At 47.3% G+C, this 21,638-nt stretch overlaps 1 protein-coding gene across 1 annotated transcript in view; it reads right to left on the bottom strand.

Moving 5' to 3' along the window:
• The window catches only part of LOC143930466 (glutathione S-transferase P 1-like), a 185,582-nt gene that overhangs the window by 40,647 nt on the left and 123,297 nt on the right, over positions 1 to 21,638 (bottom strand). The gene's annotated exons all lie outside the window — the stretch shown is intronic.

The following is a 21,638-nucleotide window of genomic DNA, read 5'->3' as shown; positions in this document are numbered from 1 at the left end:
TTTAAGGAGGGGAGGGTGATTGTGGCAGGAGACCTAAATTTTCCGATGAATCCGAGACTGGATAGTTCGTCCCATGCACAGGAGATGGGGAACGGACAAAGGAATGCAATTAAACAATGGATGGTTGAGTTACATCTGATAGATGTGTGGAGGATGCAATATCCAAAGAAACAAGATTATTCGTTCTACTCCCCTGTGCATGGGACGTACACCAGGATAGATTACTGGTTGGTGGAACATCAGTTATTGGAGGAAGTGGTGGATACGGACATCGGAATTAGAACCCTGTCAGATCATGCACCCATAACTATGAGAATTAATATCCCAGAGATGAAAAAAAAAAAACATTTACCTGGAAACTCAATAAAGAACTATTAGATGCAGAAGGAGAGGAAATAATAAGAAAGGAGTTGGAATTTTTTTTTGCCTCAAACGGGAAGGAAGAGACGGCAGAGAACATATTATGGGAGGCCCATAAGGCTTACATAAGAGGAATATATATATCTCCCTTGGGGCAAAAAGAAAAAAAGAAAGGAATAATAAGGTAAAGGAACTAAGAGAAGAAATTAGAAGATTAGAATTAAAACATAAAATAGAGAAACAGAATGGACAAGGACAGACACAGGCGCTACAACAGCATTTAGCTATTAAAAAATCAGAGCTAGAGGAAACAATGGAGCAAGAAGCAAGGAGAGAACATTATAAAATAGCGAAAGAGCGATATATGTAGGGTAACAAGAATGGTAAGAGTTTAGCGAGGATACTGAGGAAAAAGAAAACAAAAAACTTTATTGAGAAAATATTAGATAAAAACAGTGAGACCAAGTATAAGACTAAAGATATAGCGGAGGTATTCAGAGAATACTATGAGCAATTATATTGGGTAAGGAAAAAGGAGACAGAACAACAAGAGAATATTAGAAGGGAGAAAATTAAAGAATACATAATAAATGCCAGGTCCCTAGACTACCAGAGGAAATAGCACAGGAATTGGAGTCCCTTATAACAGTATTTGAAGTAAAACAAGCAATAAAAGAAACTACAGGAGGGAAAAGCCCGGGCCCGGATGGTTATACAATAGAATATCTTAAGAAATTTGGGGAAATATTGTCACCAAGGTTATGTGCATATTTTAATGGCCTAGGTACAAACTATGGTCTGAGTAAGGAAGCATCTTTAGCAAATATTACTACAATACTGAAAGAAGGAAGCAAGGGTTTGATATGCTTAAACTATAGACCAATCTCATTGCTAAATACTGACATAAAATTGTTTGCAAAAATATTGGCTACTAGAATGAAAAAATTAATCCCGAACCTGGTCCACCCAGACCAAGTGGGGTTTGTGGGGGGCCGAGAGGGAAGGGACAAGGGTGTGAGGACACTACTGCTTCTCCAGAAAATGCAAGAGAGCAGAATCCCCAGCCTACTCTTATCAATAGATGCAGAAAAAGCTTTCGATCGAGTAGACTGGGGATTCATGATAGGCACACTGAAGGAGATGGGATTTGGTACCTGAATCCTGAGCTGGGTAAAGACACTTTGAGTGTCCAATGGCAGTGGTAAGGGTTAACGGTAACCTGTCTGACCCTTTCAGGATGTATAACGGGACTAGACAGGGATGTCCACTCTCACCCTTATTGTTCGTGTTGACATTAGAACCATTGTTGGAGACAGTGAAGAAAAATCCTGATATAGGAGGAATCGAGGTCGGGGAAGAGACACATAAGGTAGCCGCATTTGCGGACGATGTCCTATTTTATGTGACGAAACCCAGAATCTCTATGCCAAACTTGGTAAAGACAATTGAGCAGTATGGAGAATTATCAAATTTTAAAATAAACTCAAAGAAAACAGACGTGTTAAATGTCAACACGAGCAGTGGGGAAGAACAGAATATTAAGAGTGAATTTCCCTTCCAGTGGAAGAAGGAAATTAAATACCTCGGTATAAAATTGGTAGCCTCACTAAGCAAAATCCACGAGATAAATTATATCCCCCAACTGGATGAAGTAAGAGAAGATACGAAAAAAATAATGATAAAACCATTGTCCTGGTTTGGCTGGATAAATGCCCTTAAGATGATTATACAACCAAAAATACTATACAAGTTACAAATGTTACCGATATATATCCCTCCAGTCTATTTCAATATTATCAAATCCTTAATAATTAAGCTTATTTGAAAAAATAAGAAACCTAGAATAGCCCTAAAGGTACTACAACTGGAAAAAGAGAGGGGAGGCTTAAAAGGTACCAGATTTTAAGAAATATTATGAATCCATAGTATTAACACGAGTGGTGGAGTGGACAAAATTAGATAATGAAAAGAGATGGGTGACAATAGAGCACAGTTCAACAGAGACACAATTGGGAAGGGAAATCTGGATACCCCCAAAACACAGATCACTAGGACCAACAACACTCACACTTACAAAAAATGTTTTTCGAATATGGGACGGGATCCACAAACATAATAAATGCAAATACAACTCCCCATTAATGGGGTTAAAAGAAAATAATTTATTTCCACCGGGGAAGAGCACTTTGGGAGGGCACTGGATTAAAAGAGAAGATATTCAACTGAGACACATAATAAAAGAGGGTAAAATAACTTCTTTAGAAATATTACAAAGAGGGAAGAAGTATATGCAGGGCCGTCTTTAAGGCAGGGCAAAATGGGGCAGCTGCCCTGGGCCCTGTCATTGTTGTGGGGCCCAAAGCAGCTGCCTCATACTTGCCAACTATCCCAGTTTACATTCCCTTGTCCCTTGAAGTTTTAGTCCTGTGCTGCTACTAATGCTGCCCAGCTCTGCCCTATTGTTGTGTACAGATGACTCACCAGCAGACCTGTGTTTACATGTAAATACTGGCATTCATATGTAAATGGCAGTGACATGCATATGTAAATAGCTGAGGCCAACTGCATTAATATGTAAATAAAGGCAGCAGTCATATGTATATCATGCAGTGAGGAGAAGATATGCTGTAACCTATAGCAACCAGTGAGCAGTATTACTGTACAGAGATCTCTAGCAGCCAATCAACAAGCAGAAATGTGCTGTAACCTCTAGCAACTAATCAGTGAGCCTTAAGGAGTGCTGTAACCTCTAGCAACCAGTCAGTAAGCAGTAATGATATGCTGTAACCTCTGGCAACCAATCACAATCGCTGCCTGATCTGATACAGTAAACTGATTTTAAGTCTAGCTGCTATTTATTGTATGTCTCAGAGCAGGTGGAAAGTGAAATTGCATGGGGGAGGGGGCCCTAAGAAAATTTTTGCCCAGGGTCCAATCACTATTAAAGACGGCCCTGAGTATATGGATATAGATGGATGGCGGTACCTCCAGCTCAGACATTTTGTCTCAACGTTGCCGCAACCGTTGAGAAGTGGGGAAGATCTTAACGCCCTAGAACGGATGTGTGAAGGGAAAGCAACAAGGGTAAACATCTCACAGATATATAAGACGCTGGGAGGAATGGATGAGATGGAGGTGCTTACATATATAAAAGAATGGGAAGAAGAAATAGGACCACGAGGGGAGAAAGAGAATATATAAAAAAGAATTTCACTTAATACACGGGACATCTAAAAATATTAGCACAATAGAAATACATTTTAAAAGCCTTGCTAGGTGGTACAGGACACCAGACAGGATGAGGAGATATCAAGAAGACCAATCTGGGAACAATTGGAGGGGGTGTGGACAACAAGGCAGTGCGGCACACATATGGTGGGAATGCCCAAAAATTATAAAGTTCTGGAAAGAAATATTAGATTTGATAAAAATAATAACAGGAGCTCAGGTACCAGAAAACCCTTGGACATGCCTCTTCCATGGTACAGATACCTCAACCCAAAAGTATAAAGAGGCCCTCATAGGACACCTAATAAATGCGGCAAAGAGCCTGATTCCAAAAAATTGGAGGCAGGTAGAAGCCCCAAAACTGAGGGAATGGATAGAAAGAGTAAAGGATATGTATAGAATGGAGGGATGGGAAGAAGATGAGGAGAGTGGAAAAAAGAAATTCCGAAAGAAATGGGAGCAATGGAAATCGTTTAAACTAACAAAGAAATATAGCAAGGTGGTAGGGCTATGGGGGGGCAGGATGTTTTTCTTTGTATGTCATGTTTTATATTCTGTGTATATAAAAAAAAAATATTAAATAAAGATTAAAAAAAAAAAAATTCCCCGCTGCAATGACATCACCACCGTGCCCCATCTGCGCCTGTGTAATGGTGACCTGCCATAGAGCACCTGCACAACTGCCGTGTCCCTGGCCATACTGCGCATGCTCAAAACCAAGACTAGGTTTCACCCGAGGATCGCGCATGCATGGAAGCACACCGGCCCGCAACCCAGAAGAGGGAGCCATGTCCTGGAACACACCTGCATTCCAGGTGCCCTAGAAGCAAGAGCAAAAGAAACAAAAATTTTCAGGAAAGAGGAGACATGAGGGGGAGACAGATGATCACACATTCTGCCATGGAAGAAAGATAAATCTTCAGACCTGCCAGCCGATCCACCGCTTCCTCGCCTGGGCATACGAAAGGCCATCCCCACCACATAGGGGCCAGGAGCCTCACACAGGCCCATGGCTGGGCCCTGGACTATCTTCACACTGTTAGGATGTATGTCCGGCAACAACCTTGATCAATTTGGACGTCCGAAAAACAAAAGTGCATTGTTTGTAGGTCCAAAGAGGACAAAAAAGGAAAGTGGTCTCTCTAGTGGTGAGCTCAAATTTATGGGAGTGGGGTCCTATAGCACTGGAGAGGAGGTGGGGTTAACCCACTGTGATATTGGGGGTTGTTTAACTCAAGGGTATCACCCGCTAGCGAGGCCAATTCACACAATTCAATTTCAGGGCTTTTTTGACCCACTTTTATTATCCACTTCAATACAGGGCATTTATTAGACATGTGCAGTGTAAAATATTTCGTTTCGGAATTTAGTTTTCGTCCGAAAAATTAATTTATTTAGTTACTCCCAAAATTCGTTTTTATTTATTTCGTTTTTCGCTCAAAAATTGCATTCATTCGAAAATCCACATGAATTACGGTCGAATCTGTCTTTGAAGGCTTATGGTGTCTGTCGAATGTATAAAGAAGATTCAACGGAGCTAGTATATAGCATACTTCGTGTGAACTTTAGAACCCTATTAATGTCTATGGGACTCCAACGTTCAAAATCTAAAGTGCTAATTTTAATGGCTAATATGCAAGTTATTGTCATAAAAAGTATTTGGGGACCTGGGTCCTGCCCCAGGGGACATGTATCAATGCAAAAGAAAGTTTTAAAAACAGCTGTTTTTTTGGGAGCAGTGATTTTAATAATGCTTAAAGTGAAACAATAAAAGTGTAATATTCCTTTAAATTTCGTACCTGGGGGGTGTCTATAGTATGCCTGTGAAGGGGCGCATGTTTCTGGTGCTTAGAACTGTCCCATTTATGCAGGAAAAAAAGTCTCATTTATGCAGGAAAAAAAGTCCGTTAAAATCACTCGCAGCTATTATGAATTGTCGGCTCCGTAATACAGAGAACACTCATTGAAAGTCATTGATAAAAAAATAAATAAATAAAAAAGCTTGGGGGTCCCCCAAATTCAATTACCAGGCCCTTCAGGTCTGGTATGGATATTAAGGGGAACCCTGCGTCAAATTTAAAAATTTTTTTTACGTGGGGTTCCCCCTAAAAATCCATACCAGACCCTTTATCCGAGCACGCAACCTGGCAGGCCGCAGGAAAAGAGGGGGGCGAGAGAGCGACCCCCCTCCCTCCTGAACCGTACCAGGCCACATGCCCTCAACATTGGGAGGATGCTTTGGGGGTCTGTGACCCCTCAAAGCACCTTGTCCCCATGTTGATGAGGACAAGGGCCTCATCCCCACAACCCTGGCCGGTGGTTGTGGGGGTCTGCGGGCGGGGGGCTTATCAGAATCTGGAAGCCCCTTTTAACAAGGGGACCCCCAGATCCCGCCCCCCCCCGTTTGAAATGGTAAGGGGGTACAAAAGTACCCCTACCATTTCACAAAGAAAGTGTAAAAAATAGTTAAATAAGACAAACACAGTTTTGAAAAATTCCTTTATTAAAAATAAAATAAAATAAAAAAAGATTCCACTCTTGCTATCCAGCGACGATGATCATCTCTCCGGGGTCCAACGATGGCTGATCTGATCCAGCGCAGTGAATCCATCCATCTTCTGTCTCCACATAGGAGACACTGCGGGGATCCCGGCGGCCTGACGTTTGTTATATGCGGAGGGCGGGGCCACCCATCACCTGACCCCGCCCCCTCTGACGCAAGGGGAAACCCGGGCTTCCCCAGTGTTGTATGGGTGACTCCGCCCCCTCTGTTGTAACGGAAACCTGCCTGTGTTACATCAGAGGGGGCGGGGTCACCCATACGTCACGGGGAAGCCCAGGTTTCCCCTTGTGTCAGAGGGGGGCGGGGTCAGGTGACGGGTGGCCCCGCCCTCCGCATATAACAAACGCCAGGCCACCGGGATCCCCGCAGTGTTTCCTCTGTGGAGACAGAAGATGGATGGATTTGCTGCGCTGGATCAGATCAGCCATCGCTGGACCCCGGAGAGATGATCATCCGTCGCTGGATAGCAAGAGTGGATTACCACCGCTGGAATCTTTTTTTTTTTTTTTTTTAATAAAGGAATTTTTCAAAAGTGTGTTTGTCTTATTTAACTATTTTTTACACTTTCTTTGTGAAATGGTAGGAAGTACCCCCTTACCATTTCAAACGGGGGCCGGGATCTAGGGGTCCCCTTGTTAAAGGGGGCTTCCAGATTTTGATAAGCCCCCCACCCGCAGACCCCCACAACCACCGCTCAGGGTTGTGGGGATGAGGCCCTTCTCCACATCAACATGGGGACAAGGTGCTTTGAGGGGTCACAGACCCCCAAAGCATCCTCCCAATGTTGAGGGCAAGTGGCCTGGTACGGTTCAGGAGGGAGGGGGGCAGCTCTCTCGTCCCCCCTCTTTTCCTGCAGCCTGCCAGGTTGCGTGCTCGGACAAAGGGTCTGGTATGGATTTTTAGGGGGACCCCACATCAATTTTTTTTTAATTTTGACGTGGGGTTCCCCTTAATATTCATACCAGACCTGAAGGGCCTGGTAATTGAATTTGGGGGACCCCCACGCTTTTTTTTTTTTTTTTTTATCAATGACTTTCAATGAATACTCTCTGTATTACGGAGCCGACAATTCATAATAGCTGCGAGTGATTTTAAAGGACTTTTTTTCCTGCATAAATGACACTTGCAGGGACAGTTATAAGCACCAGAAACATGCGCCCCTTCACAGGCATACTATAGACACCCCCCAGGTATGAAATTTAAAGGAATATTATACTTTTATTGTTTCACTAATCATTATTAAAATCACTGCTCCTGAAAAAACGTCAGTTTTTAAAACTTTTTTTTGCATTGATACATGTCCCCTGGGGCAGGACCCGGGTCCCCAAACACTTTTTAGGACAGTAACTTTTCTCTCTGTCAAATCTTTTTTCTCTGTCGAATATTTTCTCTATATAATCTTGGACTAATAGAGGTAAGGTTAGGCACATTCGACCACAGGTTCTATAGACACAGATTGTTATTGTCAGAGTCACGTTGAATCTCCTATTCTATATCAAACTGTTGTAACAACGAAAATGAAAATAAAGCATTTATTTATGTCGGATCTTTTGTTTTTGTGGATTCTGTGCTTTCGTTATCGTTTGTCAAAACGAAAATACCTCAAATTCGCACAAAAATGCATTCTTACGAAAACGAATGCACATGTCTAGCATTTATACAGCTTCCTTACCAGACCAATTTTTAGCTTTCAGCTCTCTTTGAATGCCACTTTGAATGCCAGTTACTCAGTCATGCAACACTGTACCCAAACACAATTTTTATCATTTTTTTTTATACAAATAGAGCTTTCTTTTGGTGGTATTTAATCACCACTGGGTTTTTTATTTTTTGCGGCATAAGTGAAAAAAGAGCGAAAATTTTGAAAAAAAAACACTTTTTTTTAGTTTCTATGATAAAATTTAGCAAATAAGTAATTTTTGTTCATAAATTTGGGCAAAAATTTATACGGCTACATCTCTTTGGTAAAAATAAACCAAATTAGTGGATATTATTTAGTCTCTTTGAAAGTGACCGGCTGTGATTGGACATGGCTGGTCACATGTATCGGGGGGGGGGGGGTCGATGGGGAGGAAAATCCCATAGATCGGGGATGGGCTGCGTCCGAGGGACACAGCTCATCCACGATCGTCACTCTGCGTGTCCCCGGGGGCCCGCAGGAGTGGCGAAATACCGAGGTGGGAGATCCCACCTGTGGCCGTCATATGACTATGGCCGGGTATTGAAGTTGTTAAAGAAAGAAAATGTCCATCAAGAATTCCCACGCAGGGGTTTCAATTTCACAGCAGTAATAAATGAAAAATAACAAGCCACCTGGATCTATGGTCAGCTCTGCTGCTCAGGCTTTGCTTCAGCCCTCTTGACTTTATAACGGAATTACTGTACCCAGTACTCTTTCAAAGCTTCCTTGATGTTCCAGCCCACAGGCTTGGACCCTCTGTCTGCTCTGACAAACAGAACTGTGCAGACATGCACACTTCTCCCTGGCTTGCCTGGACTCCTTTGGAAGCCCAGAACCATGGTCAGGTGTCTACAAATAGTCCAACACACACCTGACCAGTCAGTGTGCTGGTGAGTCCCAAAATCTGAACCCAGGACTGGGGATTTCATCCCACCTGGATCACTACGAAATCCCTGGGCTCCAGATCCCAAAATGGATTTTAGTAAATAATGAGGAAACTGAAGTCAGTTTCCTCCTAACGTTGCAAGCTCCCTGGAGCCCCTCAACCTGTCCAGTTGAGAATTCTGGGTACATACACTGGTGGCGTACAACACTACCACACCACACATAGTCTGCCATGAAGTCTATCAGGAAAACATTAATTCATTCTGGGTCCACTATTGCATGTAATAGATTTAATAGAATTAAGGTTTTTAATGTTTTTAATGTTTTAACTGCTTATATAAAGAGTAGGGATGAGCTTCGTGTTCGAGTCGAACGCATGTTCGACTCGAACATCGGTCGTTCGTGCGTTCGCCGAATTCCGAACGTTTGGGCCGTTCGCGGCAAAATTCGTGTGGCCCACAATGCACTGCGATGGCGCAATGCATTGCTGTCTCACGATTGGCCAAGCATGCACTGTGACCCCGCATGCTTGGCCAATCGCAGCGCCAGTAGCGAGGAGAGCAATGGTTGGCCACAGGCATCCTGCCTGTGGCCAATCATAGCTCAGACTGTGTAGTGCATGCCCCACACTATATAAAGCTGCCTTTCAGGCGGCCTCGTGTAGTGTTTGTTAGCATCTGAAGCAGTGGGTGTTCTGTGTACCTTCAACACAGTTACACACCAATCGTTTTTGGCTGATTTACTATTTTGCTCTTGTGTAGTGGTTACTGTCTGTGCCCTGACCGCAGTATACACCACTATATTCACCTCACCTATATAGCTAGTGATCTAGCTTTAATAATAGAGCTTGCAGTCAGTAGTGTTAGTGCGTGCTGTCTGCGTGCTCTGTACCCAGTACATACCACTATATACACCTACAAAGCTGTTCTCTATTTGAGCCCGATTGTCATTTGCTGGAGTTATTGGAAGTTGTGTGTGCCTCCAGCACAGCACAGTATACATCTGTATATACCCCTTTAACTCTGCTGTTTTCTTGTTATTGTCTGCGTGCCCTGACCGCAGTATACACCGTGATATTCACCTCACCTATATAGCTAGTGGTCCATCTTTAACAATAGAGCTTGCAGTCAGCAGTGTCACTCAGGAGATAGTGCGTGCTGTGTGCCTGCTCTGTACCCAGTACATACCGCTATTATCCACCTACATAGCTGTTCTCTATTTGGGCCCGATTGGCATCTGCTGGAGTTATTGGAAGTTGTGTGTGCTTCCAGCACAGCACAGTATACATCTGTATATACCCCTTTAACTCTGCTGTTTTCTTGTTATTGTCTGCGTGCCCTGACCGCAGTATACACCGTGATATTCACCTCACCTATATAGCTAGTGGTCCATCTTTAACAATAGAGCTTGCAGTCAGCAGTGTCACTCAGGAGATAGTGCGTGCTGTGTGCCTGCTCTGTACCCAGTACATACCGCTATTATCCACCTACATAGCTGTTCTCTATTTGGGCCCGATTGGCATCTGCTGGAGTTATTGGAAGTTGTGTGCCTCCAGCACAATATAAACTACCCAACTACTGTTTTACCCAACTCCCTTCAGGCCATTACCATGTCTGGAAGGCCAGCAAGGAGAGGCAGACAGGCGCGAGCCGATAAAAGAGGGCAAGCAGGCTCTGTGTCTAGAGACAACAGTGCTGGTCGTGGACGCGGTGCATTGTCATCAGCACGTGGCCATGGGACATGCTTGTCCTTCTTTTCTGCAGCTGGACATGTTGAACCGCAACATGCCAACGACTTGGTAGAGTGGATGACCAAGCCCTCTTCATCCTCCTCATCCTCTCTCACCCAGTCTCAGGGTAGTAGAAAAGCAGCTGCCAACACATCGTCGTCTCTCCTCTCAATGTCATCATCAGTGACTCCTTCCCTAGACCCACCACGTCCTCCTGAGGAGTCTCCTGAACTCTTTGAGCACAGTGTTGGGTACATGCTCCAGGAGGATGCCCAGTGTTTGGTGGGCTCTGATGATGACACTCAGCTAGAGGAAGGCAGTAGCGTGAGCACAGAGAGAGGGGATGCTCAAGAAGGACAGCAATCTGGCAGTCATGTTCCACAAGCTGCAGCATACTGCCAGGTTTGCTACAGCGATGAAGAGTGAGGGGATGATGAGGGCACTGACTCCACGTGGGTGCCTGGAAGGAGGGAGGAGGAGGAGGAGGAGGAGGAGGAGGAGGAGGAGGAGGCACATGTCCAATGAGGCAGGATGCCCTCCGGGGGCCAGCTTAGGGGCAGCACACCGACTGAATCACACCGCAGAGCTCCGCCTGCGCAGAGCGCTTCCTCTGCGCAGAGCGCTTCCTCTGCGCGTTATTCTAAAAGTTCTTTGGTGTGGGCCTTTTTTGAGACGAGTGCATCAGATCGCACCGCTGCTATTTGCAACATATGTCTCAAGCGTATCTCACGTGGCCAAAACATCAGCCGCTTGGGCACCACATGCTTGACCAGACATATGTTGACCTGCCATGCAGCTCGTTGGCAAGCATACCTCAAAGACCCACACCAAAGAACAAAGCGGACCTCTCCTTGCTCCTCATCAGCTGGCATCTCCAACCCCACTAGACCTTCAGTCCTCTCTGAAACCTGCTCTGAGAGGAATGAAGGTGTAGAATTAGGTGTGTCACAGCCAAGTGCTTCCGGGAACTCTGCTAGTGGTACATCCACGTCCGATTATAGCAGACAAATGTCCCTGCCCCAGCTGCTGGACCGGCGGAAGAAATTTACTCCCAGCCATCCACATGCCCAGCGGTTGAATGCTAGCTTGGCTAAATTGCTAGCACTTCAACTGCTGCCTTTTCAGTTGGTAGACTCGGCCCCCTTCCGTGAGTTTGTACAATGTGCGGTTCCTCAGTGGCAGGTCCCCAAACGCCACTTTTTCTCACGGAAGGCAATTCCGGCTCTCTACCGGCATGTGGAAGGCAATGTCCTTGCCTCGCTGGACAGGGCGGTCAGCGGTAAGGTGCATATTACCGCTGACTCATGGTCCAGCAGGCATGGACAGGGACGTTACCTGTCTTTCACGGCCCATTGGGTCACTCTTCTGGCTGCTGGGAAGGATGCAGGACAAGGTGCAGTAGTATTGGAGGTTGTTCCGCCACCACGCCTCCAAAATGCTACTATTGGTTGTGACACACCTCTCTCCTCCACCCCCTCCTCTTCTTCTTCCTCCATGGCCTCTTCCAGTGCTCTGTCCTCAGAACCAGCGGTGCTCTGTAGGCGTTGCAGGGGCTACGCAAGTACGCAGGCAAAACGATGCCATGCCGTGCTTGCGCTGGTTTGTTTGGGGGACAGGAGCCACACTGGGGCGGATGTTTTGTCAGCTCTGCAGGGGCAGGCCGAGAGGTGGTTGACGCCACGCCAGCTTAAGCCAGGAATGGTGGTTTGCGACAATGGCACCAACCTCCTCTCCGCCCTCCGACAGGGACAACTGACCCATGTGCCCTGTGTAGCTCACGTCCTTAACCTGGTGGTGCAGCGGTTCTTGGGCAGGTACCCCGGCTTACAGGATGTCCTGAAACAGGCCAGGAGAGTCTGTGTGCATTTGCGCCGATCATTTAATGCCTGTGCTCGGCTGGCTGAGCTCCAAAAGGAGTTGAACCTGCCCAAGAACCGCCTTATATGTGACATGCCCACCAGATGGAACTCAACATTGGCCATGCTGCAGCGGCTGCACATGCAGCAGAGGGCCATCAATGAGTACCTGTGCGACTACGGCACCAGGACAGGGTCAGGAGAGCTTGGTTTTTTCTCACCACGCCAGTGGGGCATGATCAGGGATGCATGCACTGTCCTGTCACCGTTTGAGGAGGCCACAAGGATGGTGAGCAGTGACAGTGCATGCATCAGTGACACTATACCTCTTGTCCACCTCTTGGAGCATACGCTGCGTGGAATAATGGACAGGGCACTTGAGGCAGAACAGAGGCAGGAAGAGGAGGACTTCCTTGCCTCTCAAGGCCCCCTTTATCCAGACAGTGTTCCTGCTGTGCCACCCATCACACAGGAAGAGGGTGAGGAGGAGGAAGAGGAGGAGGAGGATGATTGTGTCAGCATGGAGGTGGAGGCTGGCACTCAGCATCAGCAGCAGCAGTCTTATAGGGATGATTTACAGTCCCAAGAAACACATGGACTTGTACGTGGCTGGGAGGAGGTAGCTGCGGATCATGTTGTCCTTAGTGACCCAGAGGACTCCGGACCGAATGCCTCAGCTAACCTACGCTGCATGGCCTCCCTGATCCTGCAAAGGCTGCGGAAGGATCCTCGTATTCTTCGGATCAAGGAGAGGGACCATTACTGGCTGGCCACTCTCCTTGATCCACGGTACAAGGGTAAGGTTGCCGACCTTATCTTGCCATCGCAGAGGGAGCAGAGGATGAGACATCTCCGGGAGGCCTTGCAGAAAGCTCTGTGCAACGCGTTCCCAGAGACTGGGAGGTCACAAACTCCTGGTCCTGGACAACGTGTTGCTGAGGCATCAGTCAGAAGGAGCGGTGGAGAAGGTGGCCGTCTGACTGATGCTTTCAGACAATTTTTTAGTCCGCAGCCCCAAGGTATGATTGGTTCCAGCACCCATCACCAGCGTCTAATTTACATGGTGCAGGAATACCTAGGGGCAAGGTCAGACTTGGACACCTTTCCCACTGAAAATCCTCTGGCTTACTGGGTCTTGAGGATGGATCACTGGCCAGAGCTTGCACAGTATGCAATTAAGCTACTGGCCTGTCCTGCATCCAGCGTTCTTTCGGAACGCACCTTCAGTGCTGCTGGTGGCTTTGTTACCGATCACAGGGTGCGCCTGTCCACCGAATCAGTTGATCGACTGACCTTCATCAAGATGAATCAGTCTTGGATCACCCACAGCTACCAAGCACCTGAAGCTGATGTAACCGAATAATTTTTTTTGAAATACCACATCCCTTCAAGACTGCCTATGCTGATGCTGAGTGACTGTCCTGTTATGTTGATTGTCTATCCTCTTCCTCCTCCGCTGATATGTTGGAAGAACATTTTTGGTTCTGGGTGATGCCAGCAGCCCAATTTTTCTGCCCCTGTTTAACAGGGGCGTTTAAGTACAATTTTTGATGCAATGCTTTGCAGCAGGGCTAATTCCTGCAAAAAAACTAGAGTGTATGGCAGAGGTTGCAGTGTGATGGCACCAGTTCCTAAGGCCCAATTTTTCTGCCCCTGTTTAACAGGGGCGTTTAAGTACAATTTTTGATGCAATGCTTTGCAGCAGGGCTAATTCCTGCAAAAAAACTAGAGTGTATGGCAGAGGTTGCAGTGTGATGGCACCAGTGCCTAAGGCCCAATTTTTCTGCCCCTGTTTAACAGGGGCGTTTAAGTACAATTTTTGATGCAATGCTTTGCAGCAGGGCTAATTCCTGCAAAAAAACTAGAGTGTATGGCAGAGGTTGCAGTGTGATGGCACCAGTGCCTAAGGCCCAATTTTTCTGCCCCTGTTTAACAGGGACATGTAATTACAATTCTTGATATAATATTTCACAGGAGGGCCCCTTCCTGTGCCCACCCAGAGTAACTGTGAGGACTTATAGTGTTGTGGCACCAGCACCACAACCACCAAAGGTCAATTTTTCTACCACTGTTCAACAATGGCATGTAATTACAATTCTTGATATAATCGTTCACAGCAGGGCGCTCCAGCGCCCACCAAGAGTCACTTTGAGGGCTTACAATGTTGTTGCAAAACCAACACCTTGTTCCGCCATTTCTGCAGAGCATATAGGGCAGGCCCCTACTTTCAAACATCCAACTTACAAACATCTCCTACTTGCAAACGGAAGGAGACAACAGCAAGTGAGATGAAAAAAGATGGACGACAAAACAAATTATACAGGGGTGATAACCCTTCCCTATGTTTTCCAAAAAGCTTAAAAATATTTTTTTTGACTGGAGCTACACTTTAAAAATGTACCAGTTGAAAATTACAAACAGATTCAACTTAACACAACAAACCTACACAGTCCCAGTCTTGTTTGCACCGCCTGTATACTGCTGTTCTGAGTATATAGGGCCTGGGGGCCACACGCATTTCCTTTTTTTAATATGGGTACAGGGTTCCCCTTAATATGCGTACAAGACCCAAATAGGCTGGTAATGGGCAGGGAGGGCTACCCATGCCATTTTTCTGAATGATTTTCAACCATATTGCAGGAACCAGATATAACATTAAAACCGCAAGCAGTTTTAAATGGTGTTATTTCCGCTTAATGTCATTTTGTGCAGGGACTGTTCTAAACACGGGAAACACGTGGCACTTCACAGGCATACTACAGACACCCACCAGGCACCATATTTAACCACTTCAGCTCCGGACCAATAAACACCTTAAGGACCAGAGGTCTTTTTGCAATTTCGCACTGCGCTGCTTTAACTGGTAATTGCGCGGTCATGCAATATTGCACCCAAACGAAATTTGCGTCCTTTTCTTCCCACAAATAGAGCTTTCTTTTGATGGTATTTGATTGCCTCTGCGATTTTTTTTTTTTGCGATATAAATGGAAAAAGAGCGAAAATTTTGAAAAAAAAAGATATTTTCTTCTTTTTGTTATAAGAAAAATCGAATAAACTAAATTTTAGTCATACATTGAGGGCAAAATTTATTCACCCACATGTCTTTAGTAAAAAAAATGTCAATAAGCGTATATTTTTTGGTTTGCGCAAAAGTTATAGCGTCTACAAACTAGAGTACATTTTCTGGAATTTACACAGCTTTTAATTTATGACTGCCGATCTCATTTCTTGAGGTGCTAAAATGGCAGGGCAGTACAAATCCCCCCCAAATGACCCCATTTTGGAAAGTAGACACCCCAAGGAAATTGCTGATGGGTATGTTGAGCCCATTGAATATTTATTTTTTTGTCCTAAGGGATTGAATAATGACAAAAAAAAAAAAAAAATTTTTTTTTACAAAAAGTTGTCACTAAATGATATATTGCTCACACATGCCATGGTTATATGTGGAATTGCACCCCAAAATATATTCCGCTACTTCTCCCGAGTATGGGGATACCACATGTGTGGGACTTTTTGGGAGTCTAGTCGCGCACGGCACCCCGAAAACCAATCACCACCTTCAGGATTTCTAAGGCCGCGTACACACGCGCGGACTGTTGGCCCAACTTTGTCCGTCCAACAGTTTGAGCGAACAGTCCGCTCAAACTTAGCATGGACGGACATGACCACACACGACGGACGAACAGTTTGCTGAAACCGTGCGCGATGACGTGAACGGCACGTACGACGGGACGAAAAATACGACGTCCTATACACTGCAATGCAACCTTCCGACGTGGAAATCCTTTCTGAGCATGCGCGAGACTTAGTTGGCCGAACAAGCCTACACACGAGCGAACAGTCCGCTGAAACAAGGTTTCAGCGGACAGTTTTTCGGAATTTCCGTAAGACCTTGTTCGGCCAACTGTCCGCTGAAACTGTCCGCTGAAGCCCCACACACGAGCGGACTGTCCGCCCAAACACTGTTCAGTTGACAAGGTTGGGCGAACAGTCCGCGCGTGTGTACGCGGCCTAAGGCCGCGTACACACGGGCGGACTGTTCGCCCAACTTTGTTTGTCAAACAGTTTCGGCAAACAGTCCGCTCAAAATTAGCATGGACGGACATGGCCACACACGGCACTTTTTTGAGCGGACTGTTTCAGCGAACTGTTTGCCAAACAGTTCGCTCAACTTTTGAAATGAACGGACTCGCCCACGTAAGGCGGAGGCAAATCCGCCCATTTCGAGCGCGTGTGCAGGTAGGCGGGGCCCGCGACGGAGACGTCGCGGGCTCCGCCGCCTGGAATGGACTTAAAGGGGAACCCCAACGCCGAAAAAAATCGGCGTGGGGGTTCCCCCAAAGTCCACAACAGACCCTTGTCCGAGCACGCTACCCGGCCGGCCAGGAAAGGGGGGCGAGCGAGCGCGCCCCCCCTCCTGAGCCGTACCAGGCCGCGTGCCCTCAACATGGGGGGGTGCCTTGGGGAAGGGGGGGCCGCGCAGCCCCCCCACCCCAAAGCACCTTGTCCCCATGTTGATGAGGACAAGGGCCTCTTCCCGACAACCCTGGCCGTTGGTTGTCGGGGTCTGCGGGCAGGGGGCCTATCGGAATCCGGGAGCCCCCTTTAAGAAGGGGGCCCCCGGATACCGGCCCCCCACCCTATGTGAATGAGTATGGGGTACAATGTACCCCTACCCATTCACCTGTGAAATAAAGTACAAAAAAAAACACAACACAGAGAAAAAATATTTTATTGCACAGCTCCGGGGGTCTTCCGTCTTCGGGGGTCTTCTCGCCGGACTCCTCCGCTATCTTCATGTAGCTCTTTTACTAGCGGAGGAGCCCGGCTTTCTTCCTCCCCGCCGCCGGCCTCTTCTCCCGACTTCGGGGGTCTTGTCCCCCTCTTCGGTTCTTCTGCCGGGTCACCGCGCCTTCTTGTAGCTCTTTTGCAGGCGGTGGCCCGGTCTTCTGTCGCCGCTGCCTTCCGTTCTTCTGTCGCCGCCTTCGGTTCTTCTGCCGGGCCACCGCGCCTTCTTGTAGCTCTTTTACAGGCGGTGGCCCGGTCTTCTGTCGCCGCTGTCGCTGTCGCCGTCGCCGCCTTCCGTTCTTCTTCTTCTTCTTGTTCTTCTTCTTGTTCTTCCCCAGGAGATGTTGACACGTCGCTCTCTCCGGCCGGAATGCCAGAGCCGCGCTGTGCGGTCACTTATATAGTGACAATGGGGCGGTGTCACATGGTATATGTCACATGGGTTGGTCACATGGGTTGATGTCACATGGGGACTATGACATCGTAAGGGGGCGGGGTCACCATGTGACCAACCCATGTGACATATACCATGTGACACCGCCCCATTGTCACTATATAAGTGACCGCACAGCGCGGCTCTGGCATTCCGGCCGGAGAGAGCGACGTGTCAACATCTCCTGGAGAAGAAGAAGAAGAACAAGAAGAAGAAGAAGAACGGAAGGCGGCGACGGCGACAGCGACAGCGGCGACAGAAGACCGGGCCACCGCCTGTAAAAGAGCTACAAGAAGGCGCGGTGGCCCGGCAGAAGAACCGAAGGCGGCGACAGAAGAACGGAAGGCAGCGGCGACAGAAGACCGGGCCACCGCCTGCAAAAGAGCTACAAGAAGGCGCGGTGGCCCGGCAGAAGAACCGAAGAGGGGGACAAGACCCCCGAAGTCGGGAGAAGAGGCCGGCGGCGGGGAGGAAGAAAGCCGGGCTCCTCCGCTAGTAAAAGAGCTACACGAAGATAGCGGAGGAGTCCGGCGAGAAGACCCCCGAAGACGGAAGACCCCCGGAGCTGTGCAATAAAATATTTTTTCTCTGTGTTGTGTTTTTTTTGTACTTTATTTCACAGGTGAATGGGTAGGGGTACATTGTACCCCATACTCATTCACATAGGGTGGGGGGCCGGTATCCGGGGGCCCCCTTCTTAAAGGGGGCTCCCGGATTCCGATAAGCCCCCCGCCCGCAGAACCCGACAACCAACGGCCAGGGTTGTCGGGAAGAGGCCCTTGTCCTCATCAACATGGGGACAAGGTGCTTTGGGGTGGGGGGGCCGCGCGGCCCCCCCTTCCCCAAGGCACCCCCCCATGTTGAGGGCACGCGGCCTGGTACGGCTCAGGAGGGGGGGCGCGCTCGCTCGCCCCCCTTTCCTGGCCGGCCGGGTAGCGTGCTCGGACAAGGGTCTGTTGTGGACTTTGGGGGAACCCCCACGCCGATTTTTTTCGGCGTTGGGGTTCCCCTTTAAGCCCATTCCAGGCGGCGGAGCCCGCGACGTCTCCGTCGCGGGCCCCGCCTACCTCGAAATGAGCAGACTTTCCTCCGAGCGGGAACAGTTTGCTCATTTCGAAAGTAGCCTACACACGGGCGGACTGTTCGCTCAAACACAGTTTCAGCGGACAGTTTTTCGGAATTTCCGAAAGACTTTGTCCGTCAAACTGTCCGCTGAAACTGTCCGCTGAAACTGTCCGCTGAAAGCCCACACACGAGCGGACTGTCCGCCCAAACACTGTTCAGCGGACAAGGTTGGGCGAACAGTCCGCCCGTGTGTACGCGGCCTAAGGGTGCAAATTTTTGATTTAACTCCTCACTACCTATCACAGTTTCGAAGGCCATAAAATGCCAAAATAGCACAAAACCCCCCAAAATGACCCCATTTTGGAAAGTAGACACCCCAAGCTATTTACTGAGAGGCATGTTGAGTCCATGGAATATTTTATATTTTGCCACAAGTTGCGGGAATATTACAAACTTTTTTTTTTTTGCACCAAGTTGTCACTAAATGATATATTGCTCACACATGCTATGGGCATATGTGAAATGACACCCCAAAATACATTCTGCTGCTTCTCCCGAGTACGAGGATACCACATGTGTGGGACTTTTTGGCAGTCTAGTCGCGCACGGCACCCCGAAAACCAATCACCACCTTCAGGATTTCTAAGGGTGCAAATTTTTGATTTAACTCCTCACTACCTATCACAGTTTCGAAGGCCATAAAATGCCAAAATAGCACAAAACCCCCCAAAATGACCCCATTTTGGAAAGTAGACACCCCAAGCTATTTACTGAGAGGCATGTTGAGTCCATGGAATATTTTATATTTTGCCACAAGTTGCGGGAATATTACAAACTTTTTTTTTTTTGCACCAAGTTGTCACTAAATGTTATATTGCTCACACATGCTATGGGCATATGTGAAATGACACCCCAAAATACATTCTGCTGCTTCTCCCGAGTACGAGGATACCACATGTGTGGGACTTTTTGGCAGTCTAGTCGCGCACGGCACCCCGAAAACCAATCACCACCTTCAGGATTTCTAAGGGTGCAAATTTTTGATTTAACTCCTCACTACCTATCACAGTTTCGAAGGCCATAAAATGCCAAAATAGCACAAAACCCCCCCAAATGACCCCATTTTGGAAAGTAGACACCCCAAGCTATTTACTGAGAGGCATGTTGAGTCCATGGAATATTTTATATTTTGCCAAAAGTTGCGGGAATATTACAAACTTTTTTTTTTTTTGCACAAAGTTGTCACTAAATGATATATTGCTCACACATGCTATGGGCAGAAGTCAAATTACACCCCAAAATAAATTCTGCTGCTTCTCCCGAGTACGGGGATACCACATGTGGGGGACTTTTTGGGAGCCTAGCCACGTACGGGACCCCGAAAACCAAGCACTGCCTTCCGGATTTGAATATAAAATGCTATAAAAAACAAACTAACCAGAGTCACCCGTAACACTTATACGGTGATCAGTGGTGAAAGGGTTAACTAGGGGCAATCAGGGGGTTCAAATTTTTATTAGGTAGTATATGGGGGTCCCTGGCGCTATATAAAAACCTGACGGGGAACCTAAATAACTAACTGGCTAACCAGCGTCACCAGTGACACTTATACTGTGATCGCTGGTGAAAGGGGGTGAAAGGGTTAACTAGCAGCAATCAGGGGGTTAAAACCATTATTGGGTAGTATATCGGGGTACCTAGCGCTACAAAAACCTGGCGGTGAACCTAAAAAAATAACTAGCTACCTAGCGACACTAGCGACACTGATGCAGCGCTCAGAAAAATTATCGCTTAGTGACACTGGCAAAAGGGGGTGAAAGGGTTAACTAGAGGAAATCAGGGGGTTAAAACCATTATTGGGTAGTATATCAGGGTACCTAGCGCTATAAAAACCTGGCGGTGAACCTAAAAAAATAACTAGCTACCTAGCGACTGTAGCGACACTAATGCAGCGATCAGAAAAACGATCGCTTAGTGACACTGGCAAAAGGGGGTGAAAGGGTTAACTAGCGGCAATCAGGGGGTTAAAACCATTATTGGGTAGTATATCGGGGTACCTAGCGATATAAAAACCTGGCGGTGAACCTAAAAAAATAACTAGCTACCTAGCGACACATGCAGCGATCAGAAAAATGATCGCTTAGTGACACTGGCAAAAGGGGGTGAAAGGGTTAACTAGTGGCAATCAGGGGGTTAAAACCATTATTGGGTAGTATATCGGGGTACCTAGCGCTATAAAAACCTGGCGGTGAACCTAAAAAAATAACTAGCTACCTAGCGACTGTAGCGACACTAATGCAGCGATCAGAAAAACGATCGCTTAGTGACACTGGCAAAAGGGGGTGAAAGGGTTAACTAGCGGCAATCAGGGGGTTAAAAACATTATTGGGTAGTATATCGGGGTACCTAGCGATATAAAAACCTGGCGGTGAACCTAAAAAAATAACTAGCTACCTAGCGACACATGCAGCGATCAGAAAAATGATCGCTTAGTGACACTGGCAAAAGGGGGTGAAAGGGTTAACTCTAGGGGCAATCAGGGGGTTAAATCTTTATTGGGGGGTGATAGGGGGCTACCCTGGACCTAACACTAACTGTCCTGACAGTTTTTACTGTCACAACTGACACTGAATGCATTGATCAGTAAAGAAATGATCAATGCAATCAGTGACACTGTGACTGGGGGGGAGGGGGGGCGGGGGGGGATCGGGGGGCGATCGGGGGGGGGATCGGGGGGGGTTTGTGTGCCTGTGTGTACCTACATGTCATTGTAGTGTTGGTGCACACTTACTTTTAGTCTTCTCCTCGTAGTCCGGTCAAAAAGACCGCCCCGAGGAGAATGACATCACTTCCTCCTTCCTGTGTAAACAATACACAGGGGAGGAAGCTTCTCATTGGCCAGGAGCGATCCAGAGGGGGTGGCCGAAAACCAACGGCCATCCCCTCATCACGGAGCGCTCCTGGACCGAATCGGACCGCCGTAAACAGCGGGAGGGGGTCCGATCGGACCCCCCACCCGCTGGAAGGCAATCACGTAGATGTACGTG

Source organism: Lithobates pipiens, unplaced genomic scaffold, assembly GCF_037356315.1.
Source record: "Lithobates pipiens isolate NorthernLeopardFrog02 unplaced genomic scaffold, aLitPip1_a1.2 Scaffold_25, whole genome shotgun sequence".
NCBI classification, from domain to species: Eukaryota; Metazoa; Chordata; class Amphibia; order Anura; family Ranidae; genus Lithobates; species Lithobates pipiens.
This window is presented reverse-complemented; position numbering and strand designations above follow the sequence as displayed.